The sequence below is a fragment of the Brachycentrus maculatus genome, unplaced genomic scaffold (genome assembly GCF_059751285.1).
Source record: "Brachycentrus maculatus isolate JH-2025_06_01 unplaced genomic scaffold, ASM5975128v1 h1tg000169l, whole genome shotgun sequence".
Lineage (NCBI taxonomy): Eukaryota > Metazoa > Arthropoda > Insecta > Trichoptera > Brachycentridae > Brachycentrus > Brachycentrus maculatus.
The window spans coordinates 1463986-1469164 of NW_028280922.1; the positions used below are offsets into that span (position 1 = coordinate 1463986).

At 33.8% G+C, this 5179-nt stretch overlaps 1 non-coding gene across 1 annotated transcript; it reads left to right on the forward strand.

Annotated features, from left to right (window-relative positions):
* Positions 1 to 4816: 4816 nt before the first annotated feature.
* Positions 4817 to 4889, forward strand: TRNAK-CUU (transfer RNA lysine (anticodon CUU)). Its single transcript has one exon. It is a non-coding gene; the product is annotated as a tRNA-Lys (tRNA).
* The last annotated feature ends 290 nt before the right edge of the window (positions 4890 to 5179 follow it).

The following is a 5179-nucleotide window of genomic DNA, read 5'->3' on the forward strand; positions in this document are numbered from 1 at the left end:
TATAGTAAATATTGATTATTACAGAATATTGATTATCATGTGTTTTTTTAACAATAAAATACAACTTAGTACACTCAAGAAATCTGTGTTCGACTTAACATTTAATGCAAACATTTTGTATTTTCATTCATTCGAACCCTTATCCGCACCCCAATGGTGCATAGGGCACTGCATCATATAAACGCAGTGTCATATGATGCAGTGCCCTATATCGTTAACACACGAAGGAAAGGTGATCAGCTCTCCGCTCCAGGGTAATATTGAATTAATGTTTCAGTGAAAAAATCACTTGTATTTATTAGACTCTCCTCTGGGAATCGAACCCGAGACCTCCAGAACGGTATCCGAGCGTGCTGACCATTACGCTACGGAGGCGAAATTTAGTATTTATTGTTAAATAATAGCGTCATGCAGTTATACATACGTGTACATATCGTAGTCATACAGGAGAAAGTGACCAAGTGCATTGTTTTACAAAAACGTGATCATTGTCTATTTGATATCTTACTAGCTTAATATTGCCCTGAAAAAATCCCAAAAGATTTTAAACTTGGAAGTATAATATATTGACTAGTTAAAAATGACTAACTGCGTTGGTATTTATTTTCTTGCCAAGCAATAGTGACTTATATGGCCCTCCTGAACATTTTACGTTTTGGTAGTTGGTCACTTTCTCCTGTACGACTATGATATGTAGAATGACTGGTTTTTCTCCGTATTTTGTTCTTAATATTATAATTTTCTTTGTTTGTATATTTACTTTGTCTTCCATTCGCATTTCTCTAGCGTTTCAGATATAAAAACCAGTCCAACCGTTCCCCCCTCTCCCCAGATTTGGAACATTTTCCATCAGATGTCTTTAGGATTTTCCGCTTTTCCTTTCTCGGAATTCCCCCTGCCTTCCTCTCAACCCATTACCTCCACCCCTCTTATCTTCTCATTCTGTCTCCCTCCCTCCCTCCCTCCCTCCTTCACCCCCTCCCCCCCCCCCCTCAGCCAAGTGCCGGATGAGAAAGAGCAATGGCAAGGCAAGAGAGGAGATGATTCGGCGTAATAAACATGATAAATTCTTACCTACTCACTTCTTCGTTCTTCTTCCTCCTGTTTCCGCTTCCCCTCCACCCGAATTTGGGGTTTTTCCACCGGAACACCTCAGACCCTGTTCCGTCGAACGAATTGACAGGGAACAAGTAAATTTTTCGATTGTACGATCATGTCGGAACGACAAAGCACTGTCGTCATACAAAATTACACCTTGTTTTTAAATTTCCTATTACAAGTACTACCATATATCATTTCTATGATTTATTTTTTATCTTAATTTTAATTCTTAACAATTTTAATTGACAAAGTCCAAATCAAACGTAGATAACTTTTTAACTTTCTTTATTAATAATTTCAAAATTTTACGTGTCTTCACAGGACTTTCATTATATTTATTTGTAAATATCCAGCGTTTTTACAGGACTTTTGTTTTTCTAGATTTTTATATTTTTATTCATTATCATTTTTTTTAGGTTTTTTTCATTTTTTTAATGTCGTGTTTTCGGTTTATAAATTTTTCATATATTTTTATATTCTTATAAAATTTTCCACGTTGAAAGCATTGATGTATGCAGTGCCTACTTAAAATATAATGTGATTACCTACCAATATAAAAAGCATTGATTAGCCCCAATGTAGCGATTTTATTAACTAACAAGAATTCCGTACCACAGATGTTAAATATAATCTTATTTATTTTAAATGTGTTTAAGGTGATATATTTATTTTAAAATAAAATTAAAACAGGCAATAAATACATGCCTTATCAATATTTGAAAAAATGACATCTGTAGGATGTGATCTTTACTAAAAACGAAAATATTTATACTTGTTATAATTTTATTTTAATTTATTTTTAGAATATTTTTGATTATACGAGTACCAATATACCTAAAAAATATTACATATTTTATAAGACAAACATTTTTACCATCTCAATATTAGGTCAAATATCACAAAAGCGCACTTATGCGAATATCACACTCAAGATTTTTTAAATAAATATTTTACTTTAAAAGATATTCGTATTAAGTAACTGCGTCAAATTAGCATCAACTAAATGAAAATTTGCGCCAGTTCAAAAAACCCAATTCCTAATCGTTGAGCCATCAAAACATTGGCACTTATTAAAATATTTGAAAAATTGTATAAATTTTCCAGAAGCTCAATACACGCTATCAAACCTTTTTTATAAAGTGCTACCGAAAGGAAGTTATTTAATCGTTAGGAAAGTAGCCGAAATAGGTAAATCAAATGACGGCACGTCGCCAAAAGCCGAAAATAGTTCATTGTGTTTTGTGGTTGGTCGAATGGTGAAATGGGTCATTTTGACATGCGGCTACCGTATTCAGGATAATTTTTATCGTTTGTATCCCGGCCTTGGTCTGATAGTAATGACAGTTGGCCTTGAATGGAAAAGGGGAAAATGCTTCAACACTTTGGCTTGGTGAAAGATTCACAAGGGGTCAGTTTGTCAATCGTAGCCTAAAAAAATTGTAAGTTTCTTTTTGTATGTTAAAGTTTCTCTTTTTCGTAGAAATGCAGAGTTCTTTTCAATATTTTGTTTAAAAATGCCTAACTAAATAAATGAGCACAATTGTACTATTCTCAATATTATTAATATTTAATGCATTTACTTTGTGGTTGGTCATTTTTACTTTTTTATTTTTTTACAAATATGTTAATAATATTAGTATGTATATAAACAATGACGATAAGTTGGGATGTAGCCAGGAAGAAGAAGAAACAGTCTCACAAAAACTAGTACAATTGCATTTTTTTTACAAAAATGTTAATAATATTAGTATATAACCACTCACCGAAATGTTTATGTCTACCGGTTTCGAGACACACCCGTCTCTTCATCAGGACTCGTCTCTTCGTCCTGACGAAGAGACAGGTACGTCTTGAATTCGGTAGACATAAAAATCTCGGTGAGTGGTTATATACTAATATTACTATCATTTTTTGAAAAAAAAATAAAAGAACTGCTGATGTGTACGAATTGTGACGTACGAAACTGTGACGTCGTTTTCCCAAAGTTCGATAGGTTTGATAAACCGTTCACCGGGAAGACGAATAAGTGTACAGTAAGATTGTTTGACGGGAATGAAAGCGTAAAATATTAAGTGATCTTACCTCTCCCTCTCTCATTCTCTCTTCACACTGTTCCCCCTTCGCCATACTGCTCGTACGTCTCGGGTGTTGCCATCTCACTCTTCCCCTGTCTCCTCGAAATAAGGGATTTTCCTTCGTTTTGCCGGGATTACGGGTGATTTTAATAAAACTACGTATTCAGAGATTTACGGGATTTTTTTAGTTAATACGTAGCGTATATAATAATAAAAAAACAGATTTTTCAGCTTTTGTTTGGGGTGGGTGCACCATTGTTTTACTGTCTCTTGAACAAAGATATAAAAATCACAAAGTATGAGATGAAAAACGAATGAACAAAGAAACAGTAGAAATGGTTTACAATACGTATGTGGATGAGATAGAAGCCGAGAAAGGCCGAATAAAAAGTGATATGAGCAGATTCACCTAATACATAAAAGTGGATAGGTAAGGAGTCGGCGCAATCGTTGTATGTTCTTATATTTTATGTAAATACAACATTTCGAGTATGTCCAAACACTTCAGAAATCTGGATTATCTCCAATTATAGGAGTTATTATTCATATTTTATTTTGACATCTCAACAAAGATGAAGAAGAATATGGAAGTCTGGGCATTTACTGGGCTTACGACCATCATAGGCTGGTTTAAGTGATCACTTCCCACACTTGTTACATACACCAATTCTACCCATGATTGAAAACCGCACTATTAATATTCACACTTCCATATTCTTCTTCATCTTAGTTGAGATGTCAAAAAAATAATTATGTAACATGAATGTGAAAGACGTGATTTTTTATTATTATTAATGTAGTTGCTTGACATTCTATCCTCCCTACCTACATCTGCAAGGAAACAGCGTGATGATTATAAAATATTTCTAATGAATTTTTTTTTTTTTTCATTGTAATATTTATTCAATATTACCATGGACTGGTACCTGAAGCGGAGGGCTGATCACCTTTCCTTCATGTGTAAACGATCAAGATAACACTGAGTTTATATGACACAGTGCCCTATGCACCATTGGGGTGCGGATAAGGGTTTTATTATTATTATTATTATTATTATTAAATGAAAAATGAATTAATTCATACGGTAACCGAAATTACGCAAGGGGTGACCGAACGCTTTTTTATTGCGCAGTTAACTTATATCCCTCGGTTGACCAATAACGGGCGGTTATCATACCGCTACCAAATGAGGGTTAAATTCTGCGTTTGTCTACTCAACAGGAAGATATATACCTAGTAGATATCTGAGAGGTATAAGTATGATCCCTATCGTTTTTATATCTACCCGATAATATTTATATAACGCTATAATATGTATTAGGTTGTTATTGTGTTGGAGTAAAGGTATGCGTTAAGTTAGGAGCGCTTGGCAATGTTCCAATAAAGTCACGTTTACAATAATGCCGCACCTCGCATATTTAGTACGAATTCCGCTACAAAATGCTCATATAACAGACAAAATTCTCTTTTATTCTATTTCTTACGTTATATTCACATATCTGTATATCCACGGCTACATTTAACAAACAAAAATGTTTTCGTACGTTCGTACTTATCCACATTTTCAAAAGTTTTTAGTCTACTTGAGCTTAAAAGCATACAAAGGTTTAAATATAGTAATATTGGCAAGATCACCATCTGCCCGGCTAGCTCAGTCGGTAGAGCATGAGACTCTTAATCTCAGGGTCGTGGGTTCGAGCCCCACGTTGGGCGCAACATATTTTTGTTTTTATTTTACGTTATGTGAAATGCGATTTTTTTTAAAAAATAATATACTGCAAATGTAAAATTAGCGAGCCACATTTATAATGACGAAAGCAGTTAAAAATATAATAATTGCCGATGAGACTTATTTTATAAACGTTCACCTAGAATATGCTGACTGCTCTAACATACTACTCGTTAAAAAGCACAGTGGCGTACAATTAGATAATTATTTTTAAAAAATGTTGGATATATTATATAATTTCATACCAGAGGTTCCCAATTTTTTTGCTCACCAC